Raw genomic sequence first — 18,677 nt, 5'->3', positions numbered from 1 at the left:
GGGATTTTTTTTAAAAAGTGACTTACGGTGTGGCTATCAATACTACTCAACAGTTTTCAGAAAACTTGCGGCTGCTGTCTCAAACCAGACTAGACGAAGATGCTTCAGGAGTCCTAGGAAATCAGCTAGAAGTATACCGGATGCTTTCTGAGTCTGCTGGGGGCTTCATCCTTCACTTGCCCAATGTCCAAGACCCCTGATTCCCAGCACAGATCTCTCCTCACATATCCCGGTTTCCTGAGTTCACTTCTTACACACTCAACATTCCTTAGTTGTTTCAGGGAAAAACAAAACAAAACAAAACCGCACCACAATACACCTGAGTACCTGAGTACCGCATGGGGGCGGCCAAAGACAGAAAACATGACCCAACACAAGACTCTTTCTTGAAATGGAACTTTTCTGGCATGATTTTCTCATCCCTGCCAGTTCCACTTTCTCCTAATGCAGGACTTTAGACAAACATGACTCCATTTAAACATTTGAGGCTTTATTTTTTTCAAGGTTTCCAGGGCTCACGTCGGAAGAAATCCAAAGAAGTTGCAGCAACTCGTCTGTGAGAAAAGTTTTCCTTTAAGAGGGCCACATGTCTTAGCCAAACAACTGATTACAAACTGAGGGACTGAAATGCTTTCTGGGAGTAGAGCAGGAGGCAATTTAGTTCTTAGGTCTTTGCCATAAATAACGGATTAAAAAGCTTAGCTGATGCTATAAATTAAAAATGTGAAACTAATTATACCAGCCTCATAAAAGCAAAACAATCAATTCATAACCCAAGTATGTGATGTGACAGCATCTACTGGGTACAATAGCCCCAGAGAAGCAGAGGGGACCCAGTAATCCTGCAAGAATCTGTCCTCCAGTCCAGAACCACAGGCCCGATTCCATGTTGCAAAGCAAAACAGTAGTAGGTCTCTTGTTCTCTCTACTCATTTTTCATGACAACAGTTTCATCCTTCTCTTCCCTGTCTCCACCCCTTCCATGCAGACCCATTACTCAAAAGAAAGGCTCACCCATACCAACAAGCACAGCTGCAGTTTTGCCAATTCAAACCAGATGGGTCTGGAAGGCAGCTGCTGCCAAGACCATAATTCAACCAGGAATTCCTAAATGTTTCAACCAACCATTTAATAATGTTCTAGCTAGAGTTTTCTCCCTGTTCTGATTAGATGGGTGAGGCCAACTTGGTTGGACTGTGCAGCTTCAGAAAAGTCCTCTGCGTCGCTCAATGGATTGTTTCCTTCTGTTTTACACAAAGCGGATTCCACATAAACTGCCTATGGTTTCTTCACTCCAACTTGTTCTCTTCCTGGTGTGGTGGAGTGAATCACTGTTCACCATTCTTCATGCCCTCTTTGTATTTGGATTATACATCTACACTCTTTGCCTTGTGACTGAGGTTCCTCCCACTAGAAGTGGAGTGTATTGCCTCATTGAATTAATGTGTGACTTTGACCAGCGAAATGTGAGTGTGTGTGTGCATGTGTGCCCATGGGTGCTAGCTCTCGAGGCCCAAGAGGCACTGCATTTTCCTGTTCCCACTGTTATGCTCTGTTGATATGCTACAGGAACAAAATGCCTTACATAGTGACTGGTCGCAGAATGACAAAACACTTGAAGCTGACTTGAATGTGTCTTACAGCCTGGAGCTAAGCCCAGCTCATTCCAGACAAGCAGAGCAGAGCCAAAGCTGAACTATAGACATATAAGGGGTAAACAAACGTTTGCTGTTTTCAGACACTATGCTTTGGGGAAGGTTTGTTACACAGCACTACCATGGCAATAGCTGACTGATACACTTGCAAGCTGGTTATCTTAAACTGCCATGTTATTATGTTAGTCTCTTTCTTCATGGCCTCCCTGCCACATATAGGGCAAGTCCACACTCTTTACCATGGCACTCAGAGTCCATCCCAAGCCAGCCTGGATGTCAGTCTTTCTGTAAAACCTTCTCAAACTGAATTGGTTTCCTTCCTTTGGGTTTCCAGAGTGGTCTCACGATCTGCTACCACTGTAGCCTCCATACTTGATATCACTAGTGTTACATCTGTCTCCGAAAGACTGTGAACTTCAGAGTCAAGAGTCAGCCCATTCATCTCTGTAATCTAAGCACTAGCTGATGGTAAACAAATTGAATTTTTACTTTTACTTAGTAATCAGCCTGCCTGATTTTGATAGGAAACATTAACAGACCACTTGCTTACAACAGACTCAAATGTCATCTGAACATTTTCTAAAAAGTAACTTCGATTCCCCAGTTTCCCAGGTCAGGAGTCTAGGTTTACACAATGATTGGAGTTTCAGTAGGAGGTAGACAGTGGTGCAAATATCACTGAAGGTCATAAAGATATGTTCTGAAAGCAAGGCCATGGCCCACTTAAGTTCTCCCCTGGGATTTCAGCCTGATCCTTGCTCTAATGTTGACCCATGGCCATTGCCCAAACAGAGGGAGCTGAAAGCAGGCTGGAGTTTGATTTTCCCAGTTGATTTGGTCGCAGTTTTGACGGTAATAATGTTGCTGTTCTCCCCGGGCTGACACTGCAGATGAGTCAGATGGAGCAGGGCTGTAGCCCTGGAATAGATCGATGTTATCGATCCTCAAGGATCCATGTCATTTCCAGGGGATTTGCTAAAGAAGCTACTTATGTTCCTTTTTCATTTTCGCCAACTCATTACCAGCTGCTGCTGCCTTGGTACATCTCAGCAACACCTGGAAGAGTGGAACATGACCGTCCAACTGGGGGTTCAGACACCTTCCTTCAAAATTAAACACGAGACAACATGCAACCCACCAAAACCTGAGCCGCATGAGGAAGTCAGGTCACACTGGCCCACAGGGGTTTGATATTTTTTGTTTTGTTTTAAAAAGGGCAGCCTGGCCCTACACTAAGCAATTGATCCCCCGGCTTAACTTTTAAATTAAGACCATTGTAAATTTGGGAACTTGAGAGGACATAGAGAGGACACCCATAATACTTTGCAAATGTCAAGTGCCTCTCAATGTTGGTTACTTTTCAAAGGTAGCTAGGTTACAATGTACCATGGTAATGAAAAAACCCCATCAGGCCCACTCTACAGGGTTTTAGTCAATATACATAATATTATTGGGCTTTGCAAGGATTAAAGGTTGTTTCTCTCACAGGCTCACAATAGGGCTATTTTTCCTACTGAAGGCGCAAAAGAAGCCTCCCTGTTTACAGAGGAGCCCAGGACATTTTGGGGCCCCAAGGCCGTCCTGACATCTCTTTGTATACTTCCCCCTGCTGGTGGCTTTGTAGTTAACCTTAAAAAAAAAAATCCAATTTCTTTTAACCTATACATCCCAGGACTTTTTCAGAAAGAGATTGATTGGTGATTTATATTGTTCATGAGTCATTTCTAGAGTACAGAAGTGACGGTTTCCTCCAGTTTTATTCTGGGAGTGAAAGCTTTTATGTCACTACATCCTCTCCACCAATTCTCATGTCTTTTCAACTTCCCCAGACTTAGCATAGCTTTGGAATCACTCATCCTGCAAAAAGGGGTACCCAGAATGGCACAAGGCGTGGCCCTACTGAGATTTATATATATTAGAAGGCCAGAGATAGCTCACTAGAAAAGTCTATAATGCATCATAACCATGCCTAAATAAGAAAAAGGAAACTGCTCAGTATTCTTTGGCCCACAAGGTTAAAAGGAATTCCAGTCTTAAAACCTCACAACAGAGAGGCAATGATTAACCTGTCTAAAGAAACTTTTTGGATGAGGATTATGGAAAATAATGCTGGGCTACATCCAGGAAATTTCTCTACAGTACCCAGAACTTTCTTAGAGTTAGTTTGACTTGTTTTTTAAATTGTGCTAAGAAGACATAAAATGTATCATTTTAACCATTTTATAGTACAAAGTTCAGTGGCTTCAAGTTATTTACAATGTTGTGCAACCATCACTACCAAGCCCAGCACGTCTCCACATCACAAATGGAAACTGCACCGATTTGCAGCCACTCCCCGTCCCCTCTTCACCCCAGCTGGTCTGGTAACCAAAAATATGCTTCCCATCTATCTGTGCATTTGCCTCTTCTGGATATTTCATATGAATGGAGCCACACGGTATGTGGCCTTTTGTGGCTGGCTCCTACTTTACGTCTTTAAGATTCATTTGTATTGTAGCGTGTATCAGCAGTTCATCCCCTTTTATGGTTGAGTAATAGTCCACTGTACAGATACACCATGTTCTATTTATGCATTCATCTGTTGATGGACATTTGGCTTCTTAGATCTGATTTTTGCTTCTCTTCATGGTAACAGAAATTCGTAGAAGCAACATACAGATCTATTGTTGTTGCAGTTGCTTTCAACAAGTCACACTCTTAATGTATTTTACTCTCAGTCATCTGTCAACATGTCCTGGCACTAGAGGCACTAAGTCAAGACTGCCTGATGGGTTCATGCTCATGAAAGAATTATGCAAAATAACTAGCGCACATGGTCTTTGGATGTGTCAGACGATGCAACAGGAGGAGACTGGGTGAGATCTGATGCTTGGAGCAGAACACGGACCCAAATAAGCCCAGTTGACAGCCAAGGTCCTGCTGGACTGTGAGCCTATTTGTTTGAGGGATATTGCAATTTCCTATCACTGTTTGGACAAATGGTTGGTGGTAAGAGATCCTGACACAAAGGAATGAATGGTCTGTAAGGCTGACAGTAGAGAAGCTGTGATGTTTGCTTCTGGACTGGCCCTCTCCAGAGTTCAGCGGGGTGAGAGCTTGAAGGCTGCCTTCTCTGGTTAGCAGGGCCCCAGAAAGCTGGGTAAGAGTTCCTCTGCAAAATATATTTGGGGAAAAGCCAGGTGAACTGTAAACCATGAAAAAAGGAATGGGCTTCATTGACAAATAAGTCTGAGAAATGTGGTCAGAGGTGAGGTTAAAGGAAGTCAAATAGATCTTGGTGTACAGGTCTTGGCAGAGCCCTTTAACACACCCATGTGCATTCTGAAGCCCCAAAAGGACAGACACAGTATGCAGTATTCTCTAAAATTCGTGGACTATGGAATCCCTCAATGCTGCTGTGTTCAGTATACAAAGATACCTACTCAAGGGAGCTGCTGTATGCTGAAAAGCATGTGTGCTGTGCTCTGCCTGCCAAGGGTTTGTGGGGCTGTGTTCATCCAGAGGACTTGCATTCTTGTGTTTGTTTGTCTTCCGAGAATGATCTCCATTTTCTAACTTTCCTGTAGGTGCTCTATAGGTAGAAGAGTCCCCGAACCCTATTTGATGGCACACTGGGGATGTATGTGTGTGAGGGGGATTTATGTAGGGAGCAAGCAGTTCTAGGGAACTGTTGGGCATATAGCATTTGGGGAAAGCTGTAGCCCTGGGAAGGGTCCGTCACCAAGAACAAAGTAATTCCTGTAGACTGAAGGTTTGTGTGTGTCCCCCACCCCCACTCATCACCAGGTCCATTTGTTAAAACCTAATCCCCAATGTGGCGATGTTAGAAGATGGGGCCTTTGGGAGGTGACAGATCATAAAACTATAGTCCTCATGAATGGGATTAGAGTCCTCATGAAATAGATCTTGAAGACCTCACTTCCCCCTTCTGTCATGTGAGAACACAGTGAGAACAGGGTCAGCTATGAATGGGAAAGTGGGCCTAACTGGCCCCTGAACCTGCTAGCACCTTGATCTGAGACTTTCCAGCCTCCAGATCTGAGACAAATAAATTCCTATTGTTTATAAGCCACTCTGTCTATGGTATTTGTGTTATATTAATAGCAGCCTGAGCAGAACCCAAGGGCTGACCCCTAGAACCAATGCACCTTGGAATTCATTCGGGACAAGGAATCTTGGACAAGGAATCATTTCAGAACAGTGTTGTTGTAACTGAGCCACTATATCTTGGGTCCTGAACTTGGCTTAATTCTGATCTCCCTGGAAGATAGAGCTTGAGGCTGTGCTTTCTCCTTTGGTCAGGATGAAGGTCTTAGGGAGTCCAGGATGAGGACCTGGGAGACCCAGAGGCAGGGAAGAAGCTGACAGAAAGCCCAAGGAGGAGGTATATCCTCTAAAAGCCCTAGAACTCAGAGAGGGAGCCATCAGTGGGATGCATGGGCCAGAAAGTCTTCAGGGAGAAGTTGAGCTGGGCATTGAACCAGACATAGCTATTAACTCTCACCTCTATGCTTCCTCCCTCAGAGGTCATTGACATTCAAAATGAAAAGAATATTGGAGCACTAAGGGATTATGAGATTCCTTTTGAATCAACTCAGGAAGATTAAATTATTTTTTATATTGCCTAGTTTCATGTATTTATATTTGAATTCTCTGAAAACTGGTACTCCATGTGGGATAGTTCTAAGAAGATTTGACTAATCACAACATCCCAACCCATGGTCATGATCATAATGGAAAACAGGGTTTACTAGATAAACATGCTTCTAGGATTACAAAATTGGTGGCATTAAAGCCAAATGGTTCAAAAATAAAAGTAATTCTGTACATCAGATTGCTGCCTGTTTCTTGCCTTGTAAGAAATACATATATATATATATATATATACATATATATGTATACCGTGTGTTATTTTTTTCTTCTTCTGCTTATAAAAGATATGTGACCATTGTGAAACATTTGGAAAATATAAAAAACACAAAGAAGAAAATATAAAAAAACTGCAATACCTCTGTTCACAGTTACAATTTTAGTGTATAAAAATAGATGGTTTATATATGACTATATGTTTTATTTTTGAAATTGAATTTTTAAATAGATTTTGAAACAAAATCGGGATCTCCTATCTATACTATTTTTAAACTTTAAAAAGTCACTTATTAATACATTGTATATACTTTTCATGTCTTTATCACTTCACATGGCTTCACAGGACACCATTATATGGACAAACTATGTCTTATTTTAATACAACCCCCTTGTTGGGTATTTAGGTTGTTTTACATTCTCTTATGCACAACTCAGTGATGAACCCTTTTTTTTTTTTTTCACATCTCTGTTTCCCAGAAGCTTCTCACATCGTTTTCTTCTATTTCTATAACACTTCTATTTCTATAAGCCCTGCAGTCATCACCACTGGTCATAATTATTTTCCAAAGATGAACAAGATACTTACCAGGTGTGAATAATCTCTCCTCATGTGAGTGTCATATACTAAGACCAATAATACAGAATGGCATGCTGAAAATACTCGGGTTTAAAGTGTGACTTTCCATCATAACGTAAGAAAATGCAAAATAGAAAGTGGATTTAGCAGCACAATATGTATATAAAATACTCAGAAAACTTTCTTGTTCAAGTCAATCACATACTGAGCTTCTACTGATAGATTGCTTCTCGGCGGTTCTATCAGATTTCTTGACGTGGAACTTTCCCAGGACAGAGTCAAGAACAGCAGGCTGACCTCACCTTAGCGAGACAAGCCAAGTCAAATAAGCAGGATTCCTAAAGTGCTGTTTCTAAGTACCCTGAGCCGTATCTCTAGGTGTGGCCTGTGCAGAAACAAGAGCTTGTGTACAGAACCGTGGCCAACAGAGTCTTATTTACAGGAAAAACTGGACTCCATGTTGGCAGACTGACGAAAGGCTACACCAACCACCTAGAATTGTTTGCCTTTTACGAGGTCTCTCAGGTGTCTTGCTTGACATAAGCCTGTGTGTGGAAGCTGAAATGTTTCAACCAAATGGACAAAAGCAGCAAGGCACAGAAAACTGTCAAAAGATCAGGAAGGTGAGTTGCTTCACATGAGCATGGCTACCTACTACTTTCAGAACCTTCTACTTGAAAAGTGAATAGTAGAGTGGCTGAATTGTAGAATTCTCAAACAATAGATAGCTCTTAAAGGTAGAGACATCTCTTAAAGGTAGCGATATCTCTTAAAAGCTTAATCTGGCTTTCCTAAACTTCAGTCATTTGACTACTATCTTCATGATTCTGTCCTATTCCTATACCACCTCCATTGCAGCAGTATTTTTCTCTCTCAATGGACTTACAATTTTACTGAAAGAAATTTAGACTCATACTAAGAGATAATATACAGACTGGTTCCAAATAGGAAAAGGAGTACGTCAAGGCTGTATATTGTCACCCTGCCTATTTAACTTATATGCAGAGTACATCATGAGAAACGCTGGGCTGGAAGAAGCACAAGCTGGAATCAAGATTGCAGGGAGAAATATCAATAACGTCAGATACACAGATGACACCACCCTTATGGCAGGAAGTGAAGAGGAACTAAAAAGCCTCTTGATGAAAGTGAAAGAGGAGAGTGAAAAAGTTGGCTTAAAGCTCAACATTCAGAAAACGAAGATCATGGCATCTGGTCCCATCACTTCATGGCAAATAGATGGGGAAACAGTGGAAACAGTGGCAGACTTTATTTTTTGGGGCTCTAAAATCACTGCAGATGGTAATTGCAGCCATGAAATTAAAAGACGCTTACACCTTGGAAGGAAAGTTATGACCAACCTAAATAGCATATTCAAAAACAGAGACATTACTTTGCCAACAAGGGTCCATCTAGTCAAGGCTATGGTTTTTCCAGTGGTCATATATGGATGTGAGAGTTGGACTGTGAAGAAAGCTGAGCGGTGAAGAATTGATGCTTTTGAACTGTGGTGTTGGAGAAGATTCTTGAGAGTCCCTTGGACTGCAAGGAGATCCAACCAGTCCATTCTAAAGGAGATCAGTCCTGGGTGTTCTTTGGAAGGAATGATGCTAAGGCTGAACCTCCAATACTTTGGCCACCTCATGTGAAGAGTTGACTCATTGGAAACGATTGATGCTGAGAGGGATTGGGGGCAGGAGGAGAAGGGGACGACAGAGGATGAGATGGCTGGATGGCATCACCGACTTGATGGACATGAGTTTGAGTAAACCCCGGGAGTTGGTTATGGACAGGGAGGCCTGGCATGCTGCAATTCATGGGGTCGCAAAGAGTCAGACATGACTGAGCGACTGAACTGAACTGAAGAGATAATACGCATGAATCATGAGATTACATGCTTGTTATATTTTACAAGGACATAAATGTTAACTAGTATACCTCCAAACATGATCTTTTACATCACTGTGGCTATGTATCCTACACTTGAGGACATACAGGTTTAAGGAAACCTCTTTTAGGACAAATGTAGGAAGTGCAATTGTCTCTAACAGAGAGCAAATATTTGAGACTTGTTTTTCTGAAACCCTCATAGGTTATAAGTGAAGCCAGGTTTAGGAAGATTTAAATAAATTTCTAGAGGTCAGAGCCACAACAAGCTGTTCAATAAGAAGTATTAAAGATACTAACTTGACACTCTGATGTCAGACCCATTAACGCTGTGTCCTACATCATACAATCCTAGAACAAACAAAGTTAATATCAGCCCATGAGAATCTTTGTTCTGACCCAACAACAAATTCTTTGTCTCTGGGCTCACCTTTCCATTTATAGACCTCTTTAAGCAACGTTCACTTCACTAACTAGCTAAACGGACAGTCACTCTCCATGCCCTTCAGATGCCCTGCTGACTGATGCCATGCCCTCATGTGGCTCCAGGTAATAACCCACACCCTAGAGTACATGAGCAGTCCTGGCCCCACCCACTGAGTCATATTCTTCCTAAGAGTTTTTGTCCCCAAACGTCTTTATGGAAATTGTTTTTGTTCATGAAATTTGTAACTGAATAAAGTATAAAACAGAGATATATGCATGCAAAGAGAGTTGTTTCTATGACAGCTAAGTTAACTCTGTGAAAACATTCAGGTGAGTTGCTAAAAATTGCCCTATGGATAGGACAAGTATTAACTTAAGGATTCTGCACTCTGAGGGCCTCTTGGGTATCTAAATTCTCCCTTCAGAGTGGAAGCAGTATTCAAGCACTATGGTGGTGGCTCATGCAAAAGATGTATGTCGCTTTTAAGTTTAAAATGCTTAAAATACAAGTCAATACGCACACACACACATTTATGTTTTCCTGCTTTAGCAAAATTTAAAATTAATTGACCAACTTCTGTTCCACCAGAGCCTTCTTAAGGACATACTTGACAGCTATCTTCAGTGCTGGGCCAGAAATACTGTAAGTTGTATGTGTCTCGGCCTTGGGTCTGTCTCATGAGATGTGAACTCTCCAAGGACAGGGCCTCTATCCTAGCCATCTTTGCTGATTATATGGAGCTAAGGCCTTGCAGCTACTGATCAATATTCTTAGAACTGAATTACAGTGTCTTTGTTCTCATTAATTTGAATTCCTTCAAGTTGACTGTACTTCCCACCTTGATCCTGAGTCATTTTTCCTTATGGCCAAATAACTCAGTGTGTCTGGGATGAAAAAAGGCCTGTCATTGAGCTGTCCAATCTTCCAGGATTGGCTAGTAGGGGGAGAGCAGAGGAGGAGACTTCTGGCAGACTGAGCAAGACTGAGGTATGGCTTGGCCAATTAAGTTCTACATACTAAAATATTCCACGAATGCTATAGGATGGTGAAGTAATTCATCACATATATTTAAAGTTGAATTTACTGATATTTTATGGTATTGGATATTATTTCTATTAACATTTTATGCTGAAATTACAGAATGATTCGTGAGTACTGAATTTTTGATTGCTTTTACACTTGCTGGGACACTATTAAACTTGATTTACGTTAATAGCACTGTGAGAAGATATTAACAATGAAATTTCCAAAAGCACTTAGCATCTCATAATTGGAGTTAAATGACAAAAAAAATGAGGGGATAATAAAGTAAAGAGAGAAAAGGAGAGAGAAAGTTTTGACAATATTCTTTTTAACCTGTGGTTCTTAATAAGATTTTTGCAGGATTGTTTTAGGTTAGGAAAGAATCAAATCTCCAACCAAGAGAGATGATGCTGATTTATTAGAGAAGTTTTATATTATAGAACAAGACCTGGTTCCAGGTAGATAGTACAGAATTTGCTACTTCTGGGAGACAAAATTTTCTGGGAATTGGGAATTTCCCTGAATTGGGAGGGAATTTCAATTAACTACTTTTTCTTCTGTCTATGGTAACTAGAAGACAATCTAAAATTTTTAAATGAAAGACTTAATTTAGTATAGCTGCTGAAATGAGGAGAGGTAGACATTTGAAACAAGACATTTAAAGCCAAAACAATAATAATAATTATTATTATAACAAATTTCACTGAGCCCTCGTTATATGTAAGTTATATGCTAAGCAATTTAAATATGTAATATCATTTAATCTTGACAGCATTCCTATGCATTAGGCACCATTACCTCCACTTTACAGCTAAGGAAAGTGAGACTGAGAGAACTTAAATGACTTTAACAAGTGGTGGTGCCAGGATATGAACCCAGGAAGGCTGGCTCCTGAGCAGGTCCTTAACCACTGCACTCTTTTGAGCATGACTAAGTTATAAGTAGCTGGTTAATGTCAAAGCCACATTCATTGACTCTGGGTGCTTTTGCCATCATGGGCTTCTTCCTCCCTGAAAAATTATTCAAACTTCCACTTTCTACCCTGAATATTCATTGGAAGGACTGATGCTGAATCTGAAGTTCCAATACTTTGGCCACCTGATGCGAAGAGCTAACTCACTAGAAAAGATCCTTATGCTGGGCAAGATTGAGGGCAGGAGAAGAAGGGGGTGACAGAGGATGAGATGGTTGGATGGCATCATCAACTCAATGGACATGAGTTTGAGCAAACCCCAGGAGACAGTGAAGGACAGGGAAGGACTGGCGTGCTGCAGTCCATGGGGTTGCAAAGAGTTGGGCATGACTTAGCGACTGAACAATAGCAACTACTTTCTAATTGCATTGGCATAAAACCTAGTATATTAATATTATATGTTAAATTTTTTGACCAAAAGTTGATCTTTTTGATGATTTTAAAAGAAATTAAAAGACTTCCATGGCCTCCTCCTAGGTGCTGCATCTACTGGGTCATGCAGAGAAGGCAGCCTTGGTTAGCCTGACAAAAAAGCCATGACAAGAGCATGAACTCACTAGATATCATTTCTGATTACAATCAAGTCCAGAAGCTACAGTGACGAAACAAATGGAAAGGATCTGAGAAGAGGAACGAGGAGGTTTTCACATCTGTGATCTCTTGGAAGACACATGGCTTGGGTCCCTGCCTGTTCTTTGAGGATGGCAATTTCAGAACTGATGAGGTCTTTACGGGCTTTATCTTCATCAGTATACTATGGTTTAGTTTTTTAAAAATTAAGAGAAAAACAAATTTGGATCTTTAATGGATAATACTACCTATACAAGAACAGTATATGAGAGATGGCCAGTGTGGTCAGAGACATGATCAGCTGTTCGATTAGAATTCTGAACTGGGCTCCTACTTGGGAAGTGATTCCCTAGAAACACAGAGAAAAACCAGCCAACCACTGCAGCCCTCCCAGCAACAAACTGTAGTTTCTGTCCCAAACGCAAATGAAATTTATCCACTGACAATTTCCTCCAACCCAATAAGGCTTCCCTGGACCCGTTTTCTTCAGAGCTAATGGTAGGGGTCATTCTGAGAAGGTGTTGACTCTCAAGTATTGGTCCAATGTTGAATATACTCTGAACAAAACTAACCTATTTTTAGTTTCTAAAATGCTACTCAACTCCCAGTCTGTATACAAGAAAAATTCAAACATGCACTACCACATTACCATGTAAGGGTTTAGTATCTGTTTTTCTTTCTGATAAAAGTAATCTCAAGTTACTATCAGTTGAACTGGATCACTTGCATGAGGTTGGTCAGTGGTCGATTTAACAACCTGCATGAGATTTACCTGCAGACTTTATGTGAAATTCCCCTCTTTTAAAGCCATGGTTTAAAGGGAGTAGAAATGAATACTTATAGTAAGAAAAATGTACCACAAATCCAGGATAAAATATCTTCCCTGTAGTTTTTAACACATTTAAAGCCATACGATTTTACGGACTTACTTCCATAGCTGACAATACTCTTAAACTAGAGAACAGATAACCAAGTACACAGTGGGTATAGACTTCATTTGGAAATTGAATGTTATTTACCTTAAAAATGATTGAGAATGTGAATCTGGGATTCTGTTAAGATCATAGCTAACAAAAGGCACAAAGTAAAAAGGTAACTGATAAGCAAATGATATATGATTGAATGGCTAGATACATGAATAGATTAATGAATAGATAGAAAAACAGATAGATGGGTAATACAGACAAATGAATTAATAGAGACACAAATGGATAGACAAGTAGATGACAGATAATAGAAAGATATTCATCGATCAATACATGGTTAGAAAATGGATAGCTAGATGCACATGGATGAATAGATGACTGGGAAGCAGAATAAATAGTTGATATATAAATGAATATAGAGAGATGAATGGAGAGATAGATGCTAGAGATTGATGAATGTAAGGATAAATTTGGAATGAAATTGTAGATAGATGCAGGGGTACAATGATATCACAACTGTACCCAACTGGAATGGAATACCAATGAAGATAATGTCATTTCTCTCCATGGAGCTCTTTTAAATAGTTTAACTCTTTTGGGGGACGTATACACTGGAGGCAGGAAATTAGTCAGTCTCTAAGAGCTCTGAAGTTTCATGATACATGTGTCAATCAATGATAGGAAGAAAATGCATGGGTGGGCCATAATTAGGCCACTTTTGAATCCTCCATAATACTCGCTTGGCCTTTTTGATACACACTAGAACAGTGTGAGACCCACAGGAAGGAGGATGTGCAACGCAGCCTTCATGCATCATGTAGTGATACACAAAAGTCATCCTTTTTGCCTCTTCTTTAATTCTGATAATCACATACACTTTCACGGGTAGACCTACTCGGGAAGGCTTGGCGCTGTAATTAATCCATGTCACGGGAAGACGTACTGTCGACAGAATATAAGAGTGGGCTTGAGCCGCTGTGATGAGCAGGGGCACTTCGGCCTGTGTGATATAAATTCCTCTGCTAATTGGATTGCTGGAGCTAATCAGAAGCTAGAAAAGGAATTAAAAAAAAAAAAAAAAATCCGTGTTCCTCCTGAGGCTGCTGCTGGCTGATAAAGCGAATGGCTCCTTCCAGGACAGGGGTGCTGGAATTGAGTCCTCATGCAGAGGTCTCACTCTAGATAGCTATCTCAAAGGAGGCGCCACCCTTCTGTCGCCAGGGCAGGAGAAGACAGAACAGCGATAGAAAAGGAGTAGGATGATCCGAGAGAGGTTTTACTACGAATCACAGAAACAGAGTGAGTGGGCGAGAGGTGAAAGGACCGGAAACCAAAGGGAAGGGGGGCCATCCAATGGCCTGAGAGAGCTAGAAGCTTTTCTGAAATAAGCTGCTGCTTCCTGGGACCCGAGAGCACACCTGCCATCCACTTGGGGGCATAACTTCAGGAGGCCTCATCTCTGTCTGCAGCCAGGACTCTGAGCATGCAGGAAGAAAGCCACCCAAAGCTTGCTATTTAGCTTAAGACTCTCTTGTACCCACTTTCCTGAAGGTGAAAAAGCCAAAGGGAGGATGCAAATTCCATTCAGTACTAGGGCAAATGCAGCTCTGGAGATGTGGTTGAGCTGCTCAAGCTGTAGGGAGGAGGGGAAAACAGACCAAGTTCTGAAACATCCCGTCTGCTGGAAACGCTCCATCTGTTCCCATTCTTTCTAAGCTTTGGATGAGGGCAGAGAAAGCAAATTTGCGTTCAATGTCCACCAAAGATAAATCGCTCATTCCAGTCGTTAAAGAGTGACATGTGTATACTATAGGCCACTGGTTAGACCTTGGTGGTCTTTATTTCTTCTTCGCTTTTCTAAGGCACTACCACTCCTCCACAGAGGAAAACATATTCCTAATATTTGGTTCCATCAAGTTGAATCCCCTGCAGTTATCTTTAAATTCCTCTTTTCGGCTCTCCTGTATTCTTTCGTCTCTGTGATTACCACTTCTTTGCCGGTATTTCTTCTGGAGCCCTCCACATATGCTAAATCCTTAGCCATGATGAGTAGGCAGCAAGCCCCTCTTGCACACAACAAAGACTTCTATTTTTTTTTTTTTTTTATCTTTTGGGCGACACGATAAAAAATAACCCTGTATTTATGCAAATTGCAAAGTAGCGTGTGATAATGAAAACAAAACAGTGCTGGCCCGCAGCCAAGGCATGGCACTGACAGGGGCTCCCGACCATTTGGCTCTTGATTCTTCAGGGAAAGCAGCTGTAGAGAAAGGGGCATACACAACACCGGCGTCACCCGCGCACTCACACGCGCGCACCCTCGTTCGCACGCATTCCGGTACCGTCACCTCGGAGCCAGCCAGCCTTGGGATCCAAATCCAGTTCGGCTGCCTTCCGCCACCGGCACTCCAGTCGTCGTCCCCCACGAGCCTCCCTGCCCCCTGCTCCCGATTCCCTTTCAGGAATTTACAAACATTTTCCACAGATCAATATCTGTATTGATTATTCATTGTGAGGGAGTCGTGTGTCTTTGGTGATCCAGCTTGCAGAGGTAGCAGCCAAAGCCTGCGGCAGGGGAGAAAAAAACAACAGAAGGCGAGAGGGACCCAGCTCTTGCTGGGTCTGCGGCTGTCGACAACACAGAAAGGAAGAAAGAGGAAGAAGCTGGCAAACGAAGGAACGGATGAGGGTGGAGGAGAAAGAGGGAGCAACAGCAAGAAAAACCAAGCCATGGCTGCACATCTGGTCCCAGGGCTTGGCTGGGAGGAAACCCCCATCTTGGGTCTGCTGTTCCGTTCACGGTGCCCTGGGCTCCCTCTGCTTGGGGAGCCAGAAGTGACTCACAGTTTTGGTATCTCCTACGTAAGAGCTTTGGGGGGATTCCTTGGCTTGCTGACAGGAGAGGAAGAAAGCAGCAGCAGTGAGGTAAAACACGATTACTTCCAACTGCCTGGCGGAGGACACGCAGTCGCTTGGCTTGCCTGGAACAGCTTGCAGCTCTGTGATGGCACGCGGAGGGAGAATAATTAAAAAGGCCAGCATCACTTACTAAGTGAGTAAATACAAAGCCGTTCCAAACGTGCTCTCCAGCTAATGAGAAGCTGTAATTTCTTAGACTTCAAGGCAAAACAAGACAGTGATGGGGCTCAGTGGAGTGCGTGTTTGCGTGGAGATGGGGGTGGGGGGTGGTGGTGGTGGTGGAGATAAATCGACTAATTGTTGGCCATGTTTAAAAAAGGGATTACTGGAAAAGACAGTGAAATGATGACAGGAAAACATCTTGGACCAGAGCCAAAAAAAAAAAAAAAAAAATCGAGGCAAATCAAGTCCGCAGCTTGGAGAAAACAACCATCGCTCCTGTCGGAAGCTCCCACAGGAACTGCCCGGTGTTCCTCAGCCTAAAGTGGAATATTGCGTGGGCACCAGGGGTCAGGACCAGGGTCCACCAGAGTAGCCAGAGGAAGGAACCATGGCATGCCAGATGACACGGTTATGTCACACTTTGAGAAAACAAAACAGAACATTAAAAACCAACCTTTCCTTGCCTTTTAACTGGAGCTCCTGCTTGCTCAGAATAGCTTCTGTCTATTCAAAGCAACCCCAAAATGTGCCTTCTGATAACAGGAGCTGCTGATTCTGTTTGTCTCCAGGAAACTGCTGCAATGCTACAGAAAAATGCTAGGAAGAGGAGGCTGAGGAAATTCAGTTTTCTGGTGTCTGGGCGCTAGGCAAACTGTGCCAGGTGACTTATCCTTGCCATTTGGACCGCCATGTGGGAGCGAGTTTGGGATTCCTCTTCCCTTGTCACCCAGCTGTGGCTTGGTGAGTCCAAAACCAACCAGGATGAAATACTCGTTTAACACCGAGTTCCAAACACACCATGACAAAGTGGGTACCCCAAGGAATAAAATGACCTGGTTCTTTCTTCTTTCTGGGTGTCCAGTTAACTGAGCTATCTGGTGCCCCTACAGATGAGTAGAGGTTTTTTTTTTGGTTTTTTTTTTTCCCCGGTAAGGATTTCTGGGACTGGAAGGTCAACAGAAAGATGTGTTCCTTTTCACTGGGGATTTACTCTTCATATTGCTTCCTTATTTCAGATACCTCAGTACATTGCAAGTTTCCTGAGCAGGAGACATACATCCTGCAGAAGTGTGCCTTGGAGACTCAAAGGAGGAGAAATTAAGCCAGTTGTGGATGACTTGGATATCTTACACTGCATGTCTTCAGCATTCATAGAGACCTATGTCTGCAGGGTCTGTGTGTGTGTGTGTGTGTGTGTGTGTGTGTGTGTGTTTGCATGTGACATCATCATGTTGAGTGTGTGCTCACATGTGTATGGCTCTGTTGTCTGTGTGTCTTTAGAGAGGAAGGAAGAGAGTGAAGTCAGAGCAGACGGAATGTTGGGGCATTTATGTAATTCATGCAGAGACTGTTCAACGCTGCAAGGCAGACAGCCACCCATTCCTGGACTCTGCTGCTCTGGAGGGCCTGTCCGGACCTGATCTGAATGTTAAATGCAGGAGATGAAATTAGCATACTAACCAAGAATGTCAACCCCTCCCTGCAATCAGTAAATGGCCGTCTCCTCTCTTTCAAGCCGGCACCGCTACGCGCGCCAGCCACTTAACCATGTCCTCTGTCAGGTCCCTTTTTGTGTTTGTTTTTTTGTTTTTGTTTTTTGATGAAAGACTGGAAATTCATTAATGAGGAGGGAAGGAAGGGCTTCAAGGGGCTGTAATGAAAACAAATGATCCTCTTTAAATCTCATGTCGGCCAAAGCTGAGGTTGGGGGGGGTGGGTGTTGCTTTCTGTTTTGGGGCTGGAGAATAGGAAATTCCACAGACAACAGACCACTTGACAAGAGCCCAAGAATGCACTGCTTGGGAATTTCTTCTATGTCGCAAAGACCGGCCATGGCCAGTAAGTCTGTGTTAATAAAACTGAGAATGAGCTTTATCTTCTGAACTGTAAAGTGTGGTCTACCAGATGTCTTTGCATGCCGTCACAGGTCATCAAAGTTTCTTGACCTTGTTGAGGCTAGGACGAGCCTTCTGGAATCTTTTGGCTGCTTGCCTCAGCTTTTGAAGTAATACAAATTTTTCTTTGGGGCTATGCTTTTGGCCTTTCCCAAAGGAAGTTGTTGCTTTTATTTTAATCTCTATCATACAACTAAGTACACAAAGGAAAAGATTTAACTTCCACTACTGTAGAGCCCTGTATTAGGGCAGACAGAATGCTAAGAGCTAACAATCAGGTACTCCAGCCCAGGTATTGGGACTTCCTTTTTCTTTATTTTAGGCACTATTGTTAGAAACAAACTTCTCCCCTTCCGTTGTGTTATACTTGGTTTGACTTTAACCTAGGGGTCACACACTTTGAAATCTCCAGGGATCTGTGGGTACCAGCCTAAGGAGGCATGGGGTCACAAAGAATCAGACACAACTGAGTCACACACACATACACATCCACACACACAGGGCTTGGGATGACATGGAGACAGAGCCATTTGTTTTTATTTAGGGGAATAAAGGCCCTGCCTTGTGTTGCCTGATCTTCCAATGTTCCAAGAGGCAGTAGAAATTGGTATGTTTAAATGTAAAAAAATATCAAATTTTAAATGTTGGCTGTTATTAGTGTTATTTTCTAAACAGTCTACAGATCAAATAAAGCACATCTGTCTGTGGGGACAGCCTGGGCCTACGGTGTGCTGGTTTGCAATCTTCATTTTAGTCTAAAATAGCTACCACAGGTGTTTTTTGTTAACTTTGTA

The 18,677-nt window shown here is 42.3% G+C and overlaps 1 long non-coding RNA gene across 1 annotated transcript; it reads left to right on the top strand.

The window, feature by feature from the left end:
- Positions 1 to 15,093: 15,093 nt before the first annotated feature.
- On the top strand, positions 15,094 to 17,863 carry LOC101902852 (uncharacterized). Its single transcript, XR_238365.5, has 3 exons — positions 15,094 to 15,959; positions 16,558 to 16,729; positions 17,005 to 17,863. It is a non-coding gene; the product is annotated as an uncharacterized lncRNA (long non-coding RNA).
- Positions 17,864 to 18,677: the final 814 nt, after the last annotated feature.

This window comes from Bos taurus, chromosome 18 (assembly GCF_002263795.3).
Source record: "Bos taurus isolate L1 Dominette 01449 registration number 42190680 breed Hereford chromosome 18, ARS-UCD2.0, whole genome shotgun sequence".
Classification (NCBI taxonomy): domain Eukaryota; kingdom Metazoa; phylum Chordata; class Mammalia; order Artiodactyla; family Bovidae; genus Bos; species Bos taurus.
This window is presented reverse-complemented; position numbering and strand designations above follow the sequence as displayed.